We start from the raw sequence: 20132 nt of genomic DNA on the forward strand, positions 1-20132 counted from the left end.
ATTGACAACTATCCAAGAAGCCGGCTGTGAGCTCTGACACTGATGAAGAGCACATCTTCACCATATCAGGCGGTTTCGTGAGCGGTGGTCCTACCATCCGAGGTACCAAGGAAAACATTCGAAAGCTGTTCAACTCAGTGGATGAGGGCCAGGCGTCGAAAGACACCTTCCCTGAGGTCCTCATCTCTGAGAAGGATCCGGGCCAGGTTAGGCAGTTTCATGATGACCCAATTGTCATCGAATGCAAGGTTGCCAACCAGCGAGTGGGCCAGATCCTCATCGATACCGGGAGCTCGTCTGACTTTATCAGCTACCGGTACTTGGCAAAGCTCAAGTACAAGCCTAGCAGCATGCACAAGGCTTCTCACCCCCTAGTCGGCTTTGGGGGAGGAGTAGTGCATCCGGTGGGGAGGATTGACCTACCCATCCGGCTAGGAGAGAAGAGGGAAGGACGACACATGGTCGTCAAGATTTTGGTGGTCGAGGAATTGACTGCCTACAATCTGATTCTAGGCCGTCCAACCCTCAATGAGTCCAAGGCAGTCATCCTCCCATCCCTCATGCTGATCAAGTTTGAGAGGGATGACGGGTCAGAGGGTTCCTTGAGCAGGGATCAGAAGACGGCTAGGGAGTGTTACCTCTTAGATGTCAAGACTACTGTGGCCGCAGCCGGCCAAGGCGAGGAGCCCATTGACCTTGATGACTTCAAGGAAGTCGCGCCTGCTCCCAAAGCAGCCGGCAAAAAGAGAAAGGCGGACCACCTGGTGGCCGTCAAAAAAGAGAAGTAATAGCAATCACTGATCGGGAAACAATCAGAGGATCTCCGTCCCCAGCCAGCTGGTGAAAACATTGATATTGTTCTAGATGACAGCCGTCCGGAACGAACCGTAAAAGTGGGGACGGTTGCTTTTGCAAAGTTGGGTGCAGACTTACACCAACTGCTAAAGGAATTCAAAGACATCTTTGCCTTTAAAGTGGAAGATATAGCCAACGTTGTCCTCGTGAAAAAGCCGAATGGTACCTAGCGGATGTGTGTTGATTACACAGATCTGAACAAGGCATGTCCGAAGGATAGCTACCCACTTCTAAAGATTGACAGTTAGGTCAACTCTACAGTTGGTCATGCCTTGATGAGCTTCATGGACGCCTACTCAGGCTTCCATCAGATACCCTTGTGGAAAAAAGATTAAGAAAAGACGGCATTCGTCACTGATCAAGGGTTGTTCTGTTATACGGTGACGTCGTTTGGGCTGAAAAATGCGCCTGCTACCTTCCAACGGATAATTAATACGGTCTTCATTAATCAAATTGGGAGGAATGTAGAGGCGTACATTGATGACATGATAGTCAAATCCAAGCTCCAGACGGATCACCTTGCTGACCTCCGAGAAACCTTCACCACCCTCATGCGGCATAAAGTCCTGCTTAATCCCAAAAAGTGCATCTTTGGTGTTGAGTTTGGGAAGTTTCTCGGATTCTTGATTGATCAAAGGGGAATAGAGGCCAATCCAGAAAAAGTGCATGCGGTGATTGACATGAAGTCACCCGGCACTGTTAGAGAAGTCCAAAAGCTTATCGGTTGTCTGGCGGCATTGGGGAGATTCCTCAACCGGTCAGGTGACAAGTGCCTCTACTTCTTACAGGAAATCAAGAAGAAGACTATATTTGAATGGGGGGAGAATGCTGAGGCGGCAATTCAAAAATTAAAGGAGCACCTTCACTCTTTGCCACGGCTGGTCAGCCCTCTAGCAGGAGAGGTTCTCTATATGTATTTGGTCATCTCATATCATGCCCTTAGTGCTGTTCTCCTGGCTGAGAGAGACGACATAAAGCTCCCGGTCTATTTCATTAGCCATGTTCTCCGAAATGCTGAGCTGCGGTACCCCTTGGATGAAAAATTTGGTCTCGCTCTGTTCATGGAAATCAAGAAGTTGAAGCCATACTTCTTGGCACATCCGGTGGTGGTCTACATAGACCAACCCCTCAAGCAGCCAATGACAACCTTGGAGTCATCCGGCAGAATGCTCAACTGTGCTATTGAAATGCAAAGTCTGGAAATTTCCTTCGAACCTAGAATGGCAGTGAAGGGTCAAACGTTTGCCGACTTCATTGTTGAAATGACAAGGCCAGCTCGGCCGGAAAATGTTGATCAGGTTTGGAAGTTATATTTAGACAGGAGCTCTACTATGAACGGCTGTGGTGCAGGCGTAATTTGCAAATCTCCGGAAGGGGACAAATATGAATACGCACTACGGTTCAAGTTCCAAGCCTCAAATAATGAGGCGGAGTACGAGGCCCTGCTAGCCGGTATACGCATGTGTAAGGCGGCAGGGGCAAGAAAAGTTGACGCCTGCTCAGATTCTCAACTGATCGTTAGCCAATACCATGGTGACTATGAGGCCACCCATCCGGCGATGATCAAGTATCTGCAGGCGGTCAAAGATGAGGCCAGGACACTTGACGAATTTCATCTAAGTTAGGTGCCCAAGTCAGAAAACAATCAGGCGGATGCATTGTCCAAATTGGCATCATCTGCCACTTGTGATGCGCCTAGGTCAGTCTTTTGGGAAGTCATGGAAAAAAAAGTATTGAACATGATACCATTGGAGTTCTTGACCGAAGCTCAACCTGGATGGATCCCATCCGGGATTATTTGGTAGATTGCACCTTGCCGGATGCCCTTTTAGAAGCGGCAGCATTGAAAAAGCGAGCTTTGAGCTTCGAGATCTACAAGGGGGAGATCTTCAGAAAGGGTTACCTCCAGCCATTGTTGAAGTGTGTTACCCCTGAAAGGGACAAAGAGGTTCTAGAGGATCTGCACTCGGGCTTTTGTGCATCACATATAGGCGGAAGAACTCTAGCAAAAAGGGCCTGACGGCAGGGCTACTTTTGGCTCACTCTTGAGGCACACGCCATGGAAATGGTGAAAAAGTGTGACAAGTGCCAAAGATTTGGCCGGCTCATACACCGTCCGGCCACAGACTTGACGGCTATCTACAGCCCGGTTCCATTTGCAAAATGGGGCATGGACATCTTAGGTCCATATACGCCTGCAGCAGGCGGGCGGAGGTACATCCTGGTGGCTGTAAATTACTTCACTCGGTCATTGCCTCAAGGCAATACAAACGGCGAATTAAATCTTGGTCTGTAGCCGGCTTTTGCCAAAAAAGCACTACAACCAGCTACAATTTCCATAAACGAGGTCCAAACCTTGTCGCTTAATCCGCAATTGGTTAATATGCATACATCCGACCACAGGCCGCATGCACACCAATCAACGGCACTGTCGGATACCCAAAGGGTAATCCGCAGTCGGTTAAACGAGTATTCAAGGTTGGGTTTAGCCGGCACAGCCGACAGATACAACTTAGGAATAATTCTGTTTTGAAAACGGTCAAGGACCGCCTATTTATTAATCCGAATGCTTATATGGACGGCTGCCTGCTTAGAGTTGGATTAACTATAAGCAAACAACCGTCCAGGGGCAGACAGAGCCAATGTATCTTGCATACCGCATGTATCAATTCAAATTGCAACAAAGATATTTCATTCAAGGAAAAAATTGCAAAAAATTGAAGCAAATAGTATCAAAGCAAAACCGACATAGTCGGCATATATATATATATATATATATATATATATATATATATATATATATATATATATATATATATATATATATATATATATATATATATATATATATATATATATATATATATATATATTTCAAATGTATATATATATATATATATATATATATATATATATATATATATATTTCAAATGTCATCCGGACCCTTGTCCAAGGAAAAGATACAGAAATTACGCGGCACGCAGGCCGGATGAAGGTAGGAATCATAAAAATATTATGCTACTGCTGCTGTTGTTGTTGTGACGGCTGGCCCTGACCGGCAGGAGGGGCTTCTTAAGTTTGCTGGGTTTGGGCTTCTCCAGCCTCACCCGGCACTATCTCTTCCGCATGCTCCTCCTCCTCGATGCCGGCCCATTCTTCAAAGGGCGCCGGCTTCTCAGTCCCGAGAACTTGAGCGTCAAATACCTCTATAGCGTATTTGTATCTCAAGTCGAAGAAGGCGTAGTCGGTGTCCGGGTGGATCATGGACCATGCCATCTTCATGCGCTCTTCGCAATCGCGCTCGTTCTCGGTAACCAGCCGGTCTTACTCAGCCGCCAACTGGTCCTTGTGTTCCGTCTGGGTCTTGGCCAGCTCATCTTTCAGCCAGGTGACCTCAGCCTTCAGCTCGATGTTCTCCTTGTTAGCCTCCCCCAAGGCTTTGACGTCAGCCTTGAGTTTGTTGACTTGGAGTTCACAGTCGGAAACCTTTTTGTTGGCTGTATCAGCAGCAACCATGAGCTCCCAAATCAGCTCCTCCTGTTTCATCTCCCAGGCTTTAGTTTGGATTTCAAGCATAAGGGAGTTATATTGTAAGACATCTATTAATTCGGCTGCCCGTCTTTGGGCATCCCTTACCTCCTCTTGCTTCTTCCTCAAGGGGACCTTCAGCCCATCAACCCTCAACATCACCTGTAAAGTCAGCCAAAAATAAGTTAGCTTCTCAGTTATGCTACAACCGGCAATGAACAAAATTGCACAAAAGTATTTCAACCGGTAAAATTACCTCAGCCAGCAGTGAGTTGATGCACAAAAGTGAGATCCGTACCTTGGTTTTCTAGCTGAGGGGTAACACCACCCCCAGCCGCATTAGAGCCGGATGCAACAGCAAGCACCCGGCTAGAAGGAACCTTAGGCTCCCTAGATGAACCTCAAGCTCCCTAGCTCTGGCCTCAACCAGCCCTGAGCCCAAGCCCAGATCTCGCAGACTTTTGCCTACAAAAGTAGGCCTCTCAGGAGCCGCCTGTCTTCCGGCTGAAGTAGGGGCAGGGGCAGGCGAGACCCTCCGCCTTTGAGAAGAAGGTTGGGCAGGCTCCTCTCCCGGCCTCTTTAGCATTTGCCTTAGAGACCGAGGGACGTTCAGGCTCCCCGTCTGCAAAAGAAAGCACAGCAACCGGTTAGTATAAAAATGGGATGCAAGTTATACAAACGGTAAAAAGATCAACCGGTGCTTACCCCATCACCTTTGGCCGCTAGTTGGGCCTTCTTTTTCTCAAGCTGCTCCTTTCGGATTTCAGCGGCTGACTTGGCCAGAGTTTTTTCAGGAGGAACCATCTCGAGTCCTTTCTCTTCAAAAAAGAAAAAAGTAAAGTTAGAGATCATTCAAACACCATACAGACGACATAAGAAGCCGGTTAAGCAATTAACGTACGTTTGCTCCAAAAGGTGCTAAGACCGCAGGCGGAAAGGAACGCCTCGTCTTTAAACCAGTCCGGATGAGGGACCCAAAACTTAGGGACAATGACTTGTGTCCCATCATCCAGAGGCAGGGTAGTTTTCTTAAAAAGACCTGGCTCCATTATTTGATCCCAAGACCTCTCCGGTATCTTGGGGAGGGCACACTTCTTTCCCAGAAGAGCCGGATGTTTATTGTAGGGACGCAGCTGGTGGTTCACAGCCAGAGATGGGGAAGAGACCATGTAAAATTTGCTCTTCTAGCTGGTCCACTTAGACGGCTTCTCTAGCGTCATCATGTACTCCGGATGCGTGGTCAATGTGTACCACGCATTCCAGCCCGCCAGGGGCACAGCTAAGATAGTGTATATGTGCATACGCCTCCCAGCTAGGCGTTATGTCCTGCATTTCACACGCGGCTATGTACCCCAAAATGTTCACCCAAGAGTTGGGCGTGAGCTGCCAGACGACAATGTCGTAACCCTTTAGAATGGCTTTGATTATGTTGTGGAGGGGGAACCGGAGGCCGGCTTTGAATGCCGCCTCATAGCAGCCAAAGTAATCATTGGCGTGGTCTAAGTCGTCATCCCATACAACAGATGCCTCCACAGGCTGAACGACGACCTCCCATCCGGCCCCTACTGGGCGCTTCTCCAAAAAGGCCAGGAGGGTTGCATTTAGAGTAACAACGTCTCGGGTGCTCATGTGCGCCTCTGTTGGGTTATTTATTGAAGGCCAATTATATGCCTCCTCATCCTCTTGAGGGGCATCCGGCTCCATCGTCAACTCTGTGGAGTCGGATTGTTAGACGGTTTCTTCACTGTCTGAGCTCCCGGACTCTTCAAGAATCTCATCTCCGGGCGTGCTAGGTACGCCCGGTTTGTCATAAGGAGCATCCTCAATCGGAGTTTCTCCTGAATAATCTGACTGATACTCGGGGTCAACAGTCGTTTTCCTCGTCCGAGCCATTCTGTCCTGCACATGAACAGAGACGGTCGAATTCGTAGAAGAGTAAGGGTGGTCCAAACACCCCCAGACGGCATCCCCAGTCCTAGATTCAGCCGTGCACGGTGAACGGTTGACAACTGCCCTAGGTTGTGTCGTGTGTGTGTTGGGAAAATCCATTATTCTCTAACAATCTATACAACCGGGAAAAACTCAAAAAAGTTGCAAGGGGCAGAGGCGGTACCTTGAAGTTGTGAAAAAACTTAGAAGGAGGTTGACTCCTTTAATCTAGCAGATGGATCTTTGAGTTGTTGCTTGAAGATACCCCAGACGGTGCCCGGATGTACCCCTTTGAAGAACAATTGAAATTTGTAGAAGACTTAACCGTTATCCCAAAATGTGGCTTAAAGATACCACATGCGGTAGAGACCGGCTGTGGGTGTTTTAAAAGATAAAATTTTAAAAAAAAAATGATGGTCAAACTTTTTGAAGAAAGTTGCTTAAAGAGGCCCCAGACGGTATAAGACCGGCTGTGGGTCTATTGAAAGCAATTTATGAAGAAAATTGCTTAAAGATGCCCCAGACGGTATAAGACCGGCTGTGGGTCTATTGAATGCAATTTGTGAAGAAAATTGCCCAAAGATGCCCCAGACGGTATAAGACCGGCTATGGGTCTATTGAAAGCAATTTGTGAAGAAAATTGCTTAAAGATGCCCAGACGGTATAAGACCGGCTGTGGGTCTATTGAAATCAAGAAGAGAAAATTAACTAAGTCAGACGGTACCTTAGTGAGTTGATCAAAGAGCACTCAACCGGTATCCGGATGTGTCTAAATCGAAAAAGCTGGTTGAACGCAAGAGCAGCCAGTGTCAGAGCTTTTTGCTCTCAAGAAGTTTTTTGTGAAAATTTGCAAAGTATGAAATGAGAGGAGGAAGCCTCCCATTTATGGGAGGGGGCAGAAGGCGAATCGTCACCTCCCCCTCTAATTCAAATTCGAAATTCGAATTCAAAAAAAAATGGAGGGAAGGAAACGAACCGTCACCTTCCCAGAATGTGACACGTGTCACAGGTGCCACGTGGCAAGCCACGTCACACCTGTGAGGGGCAAATGTTTGGGGTAAAATTACCCTATGCCACGTGGCCCAATGGCAAGCTGACACGTGTCACTTTAACCCTAATAGGGGAGCAGATCTTCTTCTACTATAAATAAAGGAAACTCCTCATTATTATTCATTCAGAAACATTCATAAATACAAACACAAAAAACCGAGCAATATTAATTGCAGAATTCTCTCTGAATCAGAGAGAAAATCCATTTACTTTCCGCACTTCTATACATCCGGAGACGTTCTAACTTGATTGTCGGAGGCGGAACTCCACCCAACCGGAGTTTCATGGTTTTGCAGGTATAGACGGTCGGCGCGCATTCCCAGAATTGTAACTCTCCCGAGGGACTCCAAAAACCCTGAAACAAAAATATTTTCAAGATTATTAAATAATTAAAAATAAACTTCTAATCAAATATAATTCTTTTTAAATTAATGAAAAACCCTAATTAATTTATTTCGAATTATTTAAATATTTTAAGAAATACTTATTTAAATTAAAATACGTATAAAATACGGGGTATTACAGATGATTTACTTTGTTTGAAAGCAGATGACGGATGTGAAGGTTATGACGGAGGAGGGGGCGTTCGCTGGTGGTGGGGGCGTTCGCTGGTGGAGGAGGCATTCGCTGGTGGTGGGGGCGTTCGCTGGTGATGCTTTTGGTGTGTGTGGTTGGGGTGGGCTCCGGTGTGGCAGCAACAGGAAGAAGAGAAAGTGTGGTGGTGCGTGGTTGTGTTGATGGTGGGTGGGGGCTACGGCAGGAAGGAGATAGTGTGGTGGTGGCGTGGTAGTAGTGTTGGTGGTGATAAAATTAGAAGAGAGAAAAAGAAATCTTGGCTGATCTTGGGCTCTTGGCTGATATGATTTTGCCCATGATTTTGTGAAGAAGAGTGAGGAGTAAAGGGAAAGTGAGAAAGAAATAAAAAAAAAATATATATATTGTATGTTATTAATCATATTAGCCAACAAATGACGTATATCAGCCATTAAAATTGATATATCGGCCAATTGATGTATGATATCAGTCAACATTAGGGACATAGTAGATATTAATAAAAACGTATCAACTAACAAAAGGAATATACCAGCCAACAAAAGGAATATACAGCCAACAAAAGGTACTTATTAGCCAACAGAAGGAACATATCATCCAACAAATAAAGCATATCAGTCAACAAAATGATGAAATCAGCTAACAAAAGCAACATGTAAGCTAACAAAATAAACATATCAGCCAACAAAATGAAACATATAAGCCAACAATTAAAATATTCATATCAGCAAACAAAATAAAGATATCAGCCAACTACAGAAACATATCAACCAACTGATGTCTAATAGCATTAAAAAATACATATCAGCCAACAAAAGGAATATATTAGCCAACACAAAAACATATCAGGCAACAAATAAAACATATCAGCCAACACATGAAACATATTAGCCAACAAGTGAAATGTGTCGGCCAAGCATGTCACACGCAAATTTTTGTACGGCAGTCCGCAGCCAATACCTTCTCATTCAAAAAAAAAAAAACGAAAACCTACATTTTTATATAATAATACTACTATTTCAGTTAAGAATTTCTTAACATTGTAATTACTACCTCCCCCTCCTCTATTCAGTTGGTTCTCCATTGAAGCGCCTTCTGATACCTGTATACCCCATTGAAGCAGCTTCTGAGGTAACTTGTTGTTTCTCTTACAATCTAGGGTTTAATTTGATTTAAATGTTAGTGCAAGTTTAGGGTTCGAAAATCTCAACTATTGGTTCTAATTATTAAGATTATGAAATATCACATAACCATCGATTATCTTGTTAGAGAAGAAAATTATCAGCCTAATTAATAATTAATCAAATTCCCATAATTATTTAATAATTGAATCAAATTTGGTTGCTAATGTATTGCAGAACCCTTTAATGTTAAGATTGAACTATGAAATTAGACCTGGAACTGTGAACACAAACCTTTTTCTCCCTTCTGCCCCCGCTCGGGGACGGGCCTGTTACTTAATAATTTAATATACAACCATATTCTTAAAACTTAGTTACTTGGTGTCTTTAATAGGTTGTTGAAATGAGGATTATATTTGCAAGTTGTAGTGTATAATGTAAATTTTCCATTGTAACTTGATAGAAAATTGAAAGGTTCTGGGATATTATTGATCATGTTGCGCAGCGTGCCAAAAAATTTTGCTCGACTGACTCATCGTAGTGACATAGCCGTTTCTAATATTTTGGTGGCTCGGGGCAAAATGATAATACTTTTGTTGAATAAATTATTTGTTTTGATAATTATAAATATTTATGTAATTTGTTAATTACTTCATCTGTTATTTTAATTGCATTATTAACACTTTTCCACTATTCACTTTCCTCTTTTGTGATTTATCTGTTAGAATATTATTTTTTAAAATATCATATTTTAAAATATTTATATGAAATAATTTATTGCATTCGCCCCTTAATTTCGTGATTAATCAATTTATTACATGGTTATGACACACATAAAATGTGTATAGTTACACTTCTACGTTGGAATCCTTCTTTGAGTCAACTCATTCTATAAAAGAATATTAAATTTACTTGTCCCAATCTATAAATATGAGTGAGTAATAAATAATAATCATGTTTCATAAATAATAAATTTAGCTCTTTCTTATAAAATTGAATTAAGCTTATATTAATTTTTCTTGTTACTTATAATTAAATAATTACATGATTCGGTTCATTTTTAATAAATGTATCATGTAAAAATTAAATTATCACTTCTTATCATGCTTGTAAACAGGTCATTAAATAGAATTTATCAAACAATCTAAAAATCATAATCTTCTTATAATGATGTCAATTCAATTTTCAAAGTATATTAAATACCTAATATGATACTGTGCGAGTATTAAAAAATTCATACATGCATACATACCAAATAAAATTATGATGAATAGTCACAACCACTAAAAATCATCTCACTCGAATTCTCCTATATCGTAAGAATAATTCTTGTCAAAATAAAAATGCATAATTAAAATATTCTAAGCCTAAAACAAGAAAAAAACCTTCTCATGTGAGAAATAAAAACTTGTAGGAAAACTTCTGAAACTACCACTATCATCAGTAACACATACATATCTAAATCCCTTCTAATTCAAAGTGAAATCTCGATTTTGATAACTTTGATATAAATAATTACTATAAAAAAATAACATTCATTAAAATATCTTTATTTAACTACATTATAATAAATTATTTTAAATAAATTCAAACATTTAATGCAAGAAAAATAATCCCTCCATTTTTTAAAGTGCGCATCACTTTAATCGGCATAATTTTTAAGAGATTGACTTGAATTCATAAATAATATGCACAAAAAAGTTGATACATTGTATTAAATTTCATAGTATCAACTAATTATAATAAATATACGATCAAAATTAATAAAGGTAAAATAATTTTATGTATAAACAAAAATGTATATTAAAGTGTTTCAATTACTTTAGGATGTTTTTTTTTGACAAAAACTTTAGGATGATTAATTTTGTAGGGTACCCCTCCGTTTCTTTTTATTGGTTATTATCAGATTTTAAATACTATTCATAATACTTCCTCCGTTTCTTTTGATTGGTTATGTTTAGATTTTAAACATTATTCATAATACTCCCTCTGTCCCAAAATATATGAGACATTGGACTTTTTTCGTGCTATTCATGTATTAGTTTTGATCATAATTTTTTCCTAACATAATAAAAACATATTTTATCGTAAAGTATGTTGTTAATTAGGTATATATATAAAGTTTCAAAATATAATTTTTAAAATAATTTTCATTAATATTTATATACAAATAAAGTCAAAGTAGTGCATTGACATGTGTGCAACGTTGACTGTGTCATGTATTCTAAGATAGAGAGAGTATTAGATAATCTTCAAATTTACTCACAAAAGTAAAAGAGTCATGTGAGATCATGTTTAATTCATCTCAACGAATGCTCTATTAATATTCAATCGTTATAATTTTAAAAAGTATGTAATGAATAATAATCAAATAGGTGTATTGACAAACGTATAAAAGTCAAAACGTATTCAATAAAAGGGACAAAGGGAGTATTATACTTTAGATATAGGGTAATTTTATGAAAATTTAAGAAAATTTTACCAACAACTACCATTATAATGACTACTTTGAGAACAATAACTACCATTTATTTATTTATTTATTTTGTAAAAAAAATCTAAAAAATCTACCACAAAACTTGAGTAACACAACTACATTTAATTTCTTGGCAATAATCTCCAATTGAGGGGGCTAAAAAATCGGTCGTATTGACGACGGGGGAAGGGAGGAGGGGTGGTTTCATCGACCTGAGAAGGGAGGGGCTATTTTGGGGATGGGGGAGGGGGGTGGTTTCGATGGTGTAGGTGGGTCGCCCGAGTGGTTTTAGGGGTAGGGAGGGGCCGACTGGCTGTTATCGGTTGTTAGGGGAGGCGAGCGATCGAATTTCGGTCGAGCTGGGGTTGGGGCTAAGGGTAGGAAGGATGGTGGCTGGGAAGGGTTTTCAATTATTTTTTTTCTTTTTTACAAAAAAAATTTGGATCAATTATGTTGCGACACATCACACATGGCTTTTACAAAATATATTCACCCTTTCTTTAAGTTACTGGCAAATCAACCTAGTGGAAGAAAATCAACCCAAAAGTTCATAGTGCTTCCTAATAAATGTAAGTTGGGATTATTGAGAGTAAATCGCTGAAAGTTCGGATTAAAATTAAAGTGAATTTTTCTAAAAAAATAAAACTTATATTTTGGAAGCACCCAATATAATAGATCGAAAAGCGAAGACAAGTCAAATTCAAGGTTAATTGGAGGATGAAATGGAGTCGTTTGACTCTTGGAATTGCCCTTTTTAATCTCTTTAGTTTTAATAAAAATGTGTTCCTTTAATGGAAGTGGTGTTACTTATGTTTGTTGGGAGACGTAGCAAAATTTCAATTTCAGATTTACATAAACCCTTGTTGAAGGAGGATGGTAGTAGGTGTTGTTAAACCCATTTGTATGTGATAACAGTAAAAATCATTACAACATCATGACCTTGTATGAGAATATATACTCCCTACGTCCCACAATATAGTTTCTGTTTTCCTATTTTGGAGACCCAAAATTTTGTTCTTGTTTCTATTTTTGAATAGTATGTAAAGATCATTATTACCTTAATTTTTGACTTCATTCATTGAATTTCTTAATTTACCCTTAACTTATCCACTTGCATTGTACTATTTTCACTTTCTCTATCTAACTTTTGTCTATAATTGTACTTTTCATTTTTTTCCCCTTAAATTATCCACTTGCCTTGTACTTTTGTCTAGCTTTTTTCCACTTCTCCTCCCATTTCTTAAATACCGTGAAAAAAACACAATAGGAACTATATTATGGGACGGAGGGAGTATAATATAGTGAACTGCTAAACATCGCCCACAAATCTCTACATAAAGCCCACAAATTTGAGGTGAATTGACACTTTTGCCCACAAATTAAAAAACACACTCTCATCTTCTCTCTACTCTCTACTCTCATTTTCTCTCTCTAAATTTTTTTTTTAAAGTTCGAGGCGGCAAGGCAAGGAAGTGGCGGCACCGGTAGCGGAGGGAAGGCGGTCACGTTGTGGAAAGGTATTTTCAATTTTTTTTTTTTTTTAAAAAAAACCATGATTTGGCAGCGGAGCCACGGTGGCAGCGCCTTACCCAGATGCCAGGGCCACGGTGGCGACACTTGGGCAGGACGCCTAGGCCACGGCGGTGGTGTCTTACGTGGACGCAGCCACCGTGGCCTAGGCGTCCTGCCCAGGCGCCGCCACTATATTTTTGTTTTTTTTTTCAGTTTTTTTTTTCGGGGTTTTTTTGGATTCCAGTTTTTATTATTTTTTTTTAGGTTATTATTTTTTTTTTTTTTTTGTTTTTTTTTTTTTTTGTTTCAATTTTTTTTGTTGTTTTGTTTTTTTTTTTTTTTTGTTGTTTTGTTTGTATTTTTGATTTTTTTTTTGTTTTTGTTTATCTTTTTGTTTTTTTTGTTTGTTGTTTATATTTTTTTGTTTGTTGTTTATATTTTTTTTTTTTGTTTTTGGTTTATGTTTATATTTATATTTTTTTTTTCAAATTTGTTGTTTTTTTATGTTAATATTTATTTTTCAATTATTGTCTATTGTTTTATTTATTTTATTTATTTATTTTTATTTACTTTTTTATGTTCATATTGTATGTTATGGTATTTTTTTTGTTTTGGTGTGTATTTTCTAATTTGTTTACATTTTTTTTTCGATGTTGGGTACTTTTCTTTTTAATGTCAATTTGTTATTATTTTTTTTGTTTATTTGATATTTTTTTTGGTTAGGTATTTCTATTTCTTGTTGTTGATACTTTTAAAAATAGATTATTAATATAAATAATAATAATAACAATTGCTATTATTTTTCGTTATTTAAATGGAGTTAGGCATCGCATTTTCGACCTGGTGCGGGGAAGAGTATGGACGTTATTAGAAGTACAATATACTCAATGGAGAGCTCGGGGCCCAGAAACGTTAGATCCCGTGGTATTTCGGCCTCGGCTCGCAGAGAACGGGTGCACTATTCTGAGGATGATGAAGATGATGATGGTGATGAGGAGGAGGAGGAGGAGGAGGAGGAAGAGGAGGATGCAGATGAGGATGATGACGATCAGAGTGTGATTCCTAGCTTTCTAGGACACATCACTACCCGTATCTGGGAGGACCAGAAGAGGGCTTTGGATACGGGCATTTTGAAATGCCAAACCCGGGAGACTTGTAACTTTTTGCGTAGTTGGGCTGATGCTTGGCCGGAGGAGAGCGAGATGCTCGGCCGATTGAGGGGCACTCGAGTGAGTCACCTTCTTGCCACTATGCACGAAAGGATTGACTCAACGCTGATCACGGCTTTCGTTGAGCAATGGCAGCCGGATACGAACTCTTTCCACCTTCCGTTCGGTGAGATGACGATCATGTTGCATGACGTTGAGGCCATCCTTGGGATTCCCATAGAGGGAAACCGACTTTCTCTTGTCACTGATACGGATCAGACAGATTTACTAGCAGATGTGTTGGTGGTGGATAGGGTTGTGCTATACACAGCGGCACTTGGTGTTTGTGATCACGGCGGTGTTAAGATCGCAGCCATTTTGCAACGATGTTTGCACCCCACTGCACGTAGGACGCAGGACACACGGCTGACTGCATATGGTTTTCTTCTCCTCGGGTGTACCTTGTTTCCGGATAAGAGCGGAAATAAGCTCAGGCCACGCGACATAGTTGACGCGTGTGAGCCCGACAGAGTAGGCCAGTTTTCTTGGGGGTCGGCTACGTTGGCGTATTGTATCGCCAGTTAGGATTCTCGAGTCGGGCTGATGCGGCAGGTATCACTGGATGTCTGACATTGTTACAGACCTAGATATACGAGTATTTTCCTGCGTTTCGACCACACCGCGACCCGGTTCCTATTAGGGATGGGCAGCCACGTGCCTATGCGTGGAGTCCGCAGTTCGAGAAGAAGTCCATTGACCGCCTGCGATCGATACGGTTATTGCTTGATAGGATGTCCCCATTAGAGGTAAAGTGTTTAAATTATTTCTACATTTATAGTTTGATGCATTTATTATATGAATCTTACTAATTTGAAAAAATGTGCAGGTGAACTGGATGCCTTTCGGCCAGAACCCTAGTAATAGGGTACCCAGGACCCCTACACGGGACTGATTTAGTATCGTGAGATCGTAGAGGCGTACATGCCACAGTGATGTCTTTGCCAGCTTGGATTTGTCCAATCCTCCACCAGCATGGCCTTGTAAGGCGGTCCAATCTACGTCGTCGAAGGAGTACGTCGTCCAATGGCCGGGAAGCATGATTGCCACGTGGGAGCAGTTTCCAATGGTTGCCCGCCTATGGACGGCAGAGCTATAGCGGCCGCCAACTGGGGTGACTACCATGTGTGACCAACACTACATGGAATGGTACAACAGGTATTCGCACCCGATGTTGATCAGAGACCTCCACCACGGCGACGACGCCGATGATGATGATGTGCCACCGCCCACTGCCGTGGATGCGGTATGTCTCATAAAACATTTGTTGTTGTCTTTTTTTATATATATATAACACGTCGTTATTGAATTTCATGTTTTTTGTTGTGTGTACGTGGGTAGCATCACGAATGATTGAAGTGTGACTGGAGGACACTTAGTCAAACATCGAAAGAAACTGCTCCAACTCCTCCTGTTCACGGTGACCGTCTGTGGAACAACATGCTCACCAATAACGAGCGTCCGCCAGAATGGATGAACCTGATCAACATGTAACGACGCCCTATCTTGCGTAATTACGCGTGTGAATGGTGCATGCACAAGGTAGTCCATGAGTCACTGATATAGCACATCCGCACCAAATAGCCACTTCATCACCCAAACTCCCTCATCCTGTTGTGCTCGCTCATAATCAACCCCAAGCAGTAGTGTGACACACGACCATGGAGAATATTAAATATGAAATGGCAATACATCATGCCATGTCGCCGTCTAGAGTCCTCGAGAGAGTTCTTGATGTCGTTCTTTTGAGTGTCAATTGCCTTGTCTATTCTCTCGAACAGTGTATCCAGAGTAGAGGTGGAAGAATCAATCCAGTCCTTCAAAGCTCTATGAGCGCTCTCAACTCTACATGTTGTAGTGTTTCCAAAATGAAGAACTTGGTTTGTCCAATATTTCACAAACTTTTCCCTCTGAGGTATCCACTGCTGCATCACATAGTTTACCATTGGTACGCATCTTTGAACTGCTCCAAGGCTCGATCGTACTATGCCTCCGTGGTAGCTTGCATGATCTTCCGCCACTTACCATTTACCAATCTCTCTGCTGAATCTAAATTCTTGTTGAAAAGTTGTAGGTTTTGACTTTCACACAGTTGTTGATATTCCATGTGCACAGTAAATGGCTCAACTCCGGAAACAACTTCGCTATAGGGGCAAAGAGACCTCCCTCACAATCACTGAAGATGGTTGATGGCTAACATTTGGGCCGATGTAATTTCTCAACTTCTCCAAAACCCAATAGTAACTCGCAGCCGTCTCATCCTTGATGACTACATAACCAATCAGAAAGTTCTGGTTCGTTGAAGCCATCCCAACCATCTCAACCAGTGGGAACTTGTACTTGTTTGTCTTGTGTGTTGAATCGATCAAAATCACATATGGCCAAGACGTGATCATATCAGCATAATCAGGATGCACAAGGAATAAAAGAGTCACCTCCGATGTGTCTTCATCAGAGTAAACCAAAACAGGTAATCACGTGCTTGTGCCTGGTGTAGAAGCTGTTGTATAGGGTTCCTTCCCTCTGACCGTTCAAAGCTCAACTTCTATATGACGTTGTAGATGTGTCTTCGGTTTGGCTGGTCTTTAGGAAATTTCTCTAACACTGATAGGCTTATCGCGTACCTAACAAAAATAACCTAACTATTCCTTCTAACTGTGTAGTAGGGCAAGTAAGGATCGAATCCCAAGAGACTATGGTTCATTCAATTAATCAGACTCAATTAATCACTAAGCACGTGACCAATCAATAATGGATGATAATAATCAACTAATTTATTAAATAACACAATTAACTAGAGGAAATATTAATCAATAAACTAAAGCATCCAAGATCAAGCATCACCACGATTATGATTGATAAACTAATAAATCTACCCCCAATATATAAATCAATTGACAAGAAGAAAAGCAATCCCTAATAATAATACCAAAGGTCTCTTCCGAGTTATCAATGGCTTCCCAAATTAACTATCAAGCCTACTTCCGTGGAATCAAGCGAATAAGGGACATTAAACACCATGCCTAGATTCCTAATTATTCAATCATCTACTTCCGTGATGATCTTCAAACCCTTAATTGAAATAACCTAATCCCGTTAATACCCAACTTCCGTTGCAATAAGAACAAAGGGATGATAACAATACTAATTATCCCTAATCTAGTATTGGCATAAACACAATCAATTAAGCATGTCAATTGGGATTATTATTGGGGAATTTAAAGATCTACTTTATACATCAATCATAATCGGGCTTAGCAAGATCCCGGATTAAGGAAACTACTCACAAATCATAATTAAATCAAAAACAAGATCTAATAGAGAACACATAATTAAAGAACTATAAAATAAATAAAAGAGATGGAAAGTAAGAAATACCAAATACTTCAATTGATGGTCTTGAATTCTTGAAGAACAATTAATAAAACTAGGATTAAAGATTGAAATTGCTTAAGAAAATAAAACTAGGGTTCTTGAGAGTTTTCTAGGGCTTAAGGAGAAAACTAATGAAAAACTAACTGTCTAAAAGTTAATTACAAAAGGGTATTTATACCCCCAAAAGATAATATTTCGGAAAAATAAGAAAATACGCGTTCTTGAGCTTTGCCCGGTCTGACCGGGCGGACCTCGCCCGATCGGGCGGAGGAAGGCTGCGTAAAATACGACAGTTTTCCTTCTTTGCCCGGTCTGACCGGGCGCACCTCGCCCGGTCGGGCGCGCGTAACACGTTTCCAAAATTGCATCTCATAACTTGATTTCTTCATCGCCCGGTCTGACCGGGCGAAGCCTGCCCGATCGGGCGCGCGTTGCACCGTTCAGAATTGGGCTTCTTCCTGTGAACTCCTCATTGCCCGGTCTGCCCGGGCAAGCCATGCCCGGTCGGGCACTCCACATAAATTGCAGTTCTTGGCTATCAACTCTTCCGAATCTACTAAAAACACGTCCAATTGCCTAGAAACGCTTCATATTCCTGAAAAGCTTACTAAAACAATCGAATACACTAAAGAAGAGATTGTTAGCAAGAAATGGCTCCGTAGAGCTCAAAACCATATAAAATTACTAAGTAAAACCGGGGAAAACCATTGTATAAAACACGTATATCAAATTCCCCCAAGCTAAACCTTTGCTTGTCCCTAAGCAAAGCAATGAATAAATAAATCAATACTTCACCCCAAAAGCAATTCAAATCAATAAATACGATTAAAGGTAAACTCGACAGTTATGCATCAAAGTCAACCAATCAAATCCATCTGACTACTCATCCTGTCTGACAATAGTCACATAGAGTAAACCACAAGAGCATATAGAATTCAAGACTAGTGTTCACACACTCAACTCTCATTTATGTGGCGAGTAAAAAGATATACTCGATCGCTCTCCATCCAACTCCTTTAAATGTGAACAATGCCCTCCCAAACTCACGCACTCGTGTGTTTAAAGAAAACAAGCACTCAACCTAGCAGTCGACTCGAAATATATCAAATCATTCTTTGCATTGGAAAACAACTAATTTCACATTCACACAACTCTATGCACAAAGGTCAGAAGGTCTTCAAAGCTTGTAATGTAAGGCTAGGATAAAAGGTAGGAAATATTTGGGAAAATGTAAGAGTAAAGCTATGCTTAAGGGAGCCAAAATCCTAATAAATAAAACCAAGGTCAAAATGAATTAATGACCAAATCATCTCCAACACAACTCAACTCTACCAAAAATTCACCAAACATCCAATTATATTAAAAATTTCCAACACTTAAAATTTCACTCATATATACAAAATATAAAATTATAGAACTTGAGTGAACAAACAAACTTTGAACTCTCCTTTTTTTTCTTGAGCAGCCTTCAATTAGAACACTTGAACATTGAAACAATTTTTTCTTTTGCTCTTTCTTTTTCTTTTCTCTCACATTGGAATTTTTTTTTTTTTTTTCTTTGCACAATAAATTTTCAATTTTTTTTCTTTTTTTTCAATCCACAACAATAAGAAACAAATAAGAAACTTCTCAAATCCACCCAAAATTGTGCAAATTACATGCACACTACAACTCCCTCGCCTCACTCACTATTAGCTCCCCCAAGCTAAGCTTGGACTAGTAACCAATGGGGCTTAAATAGGCTTGTAATGTGGCAAAATAAACAATAAAAGGGCACAAGCAACAACATGGGTAGCAAGAAGGGAACAAATGTATCTAATATCGTCTGAAGGCCACCTAGAGGAACAAATGCCTTCGTCCTCCTCAATGTGCATATTAATGAGTCATGCAAACATTACTCAAAGTTATAAACCAATACTCAACTTCATTGACATACCAGGAACTAACACACATTCCTAACCAAATCAACTAGTCAAGCACTATATTTACAAGTAGTTGGGCAAAATTGACTCATGTTAAGACATCCAAGTAATCAAACATCAAATCATGGCTAACCTATCCACAATACTCGTCATCATATACCAAGAATTAAAACAATTTTCATGAATGGGGCACAGGGAAGCATGATTTATTATTCATTGGATCGTATTTTTTGTATGTTTTTTTTTTTTTTTTTTTTTTTTTTTTTTTAAAAAACAACTAAAATAACTACACTAAAATAAAACAAGAAAGATAAGAGAGATAAGGAGAGAGAGAGTACCACATGTACGAAGCAACTCCCCCAAGCTAAATGCGGCAATGGCCTCATTGCAGCTTAAGGAGAGCATAGGAATCTCGACGGCTCCTCAAAAAGAATCGGGTTGCCTCCCGCAAGCGCTTGTTTAGAAGGTCATTAGCTTGACCGTATTCATCCTCATTGAGTTTTGTGGTGAGGAAGAGAATGTGATATCTGACTTTTCTTCAATAGGATCTCCCGCTCGATAGTGCTTCACCCTTTGTCCATTGACTTTGAAGGTGCCCCCGGTGTT

This window comes from Chenopodium quinoa, unplaced genomic scaffold (assembly GCF_001683475.1).
Source record: "Chenopodium quinoa cultivar QQ74 unplaced genomic scaffold, ASM168347v1, whole genome shotgun sequence".
NCBI classification, from domain to species: domain Eukaryota; kingdom Viridiplantae; phylum Streptophyta; class Magnoliopsida; order Caryophyllales; family Amaranthaceae; genus Chenopodium; species Chenopodium quinoa.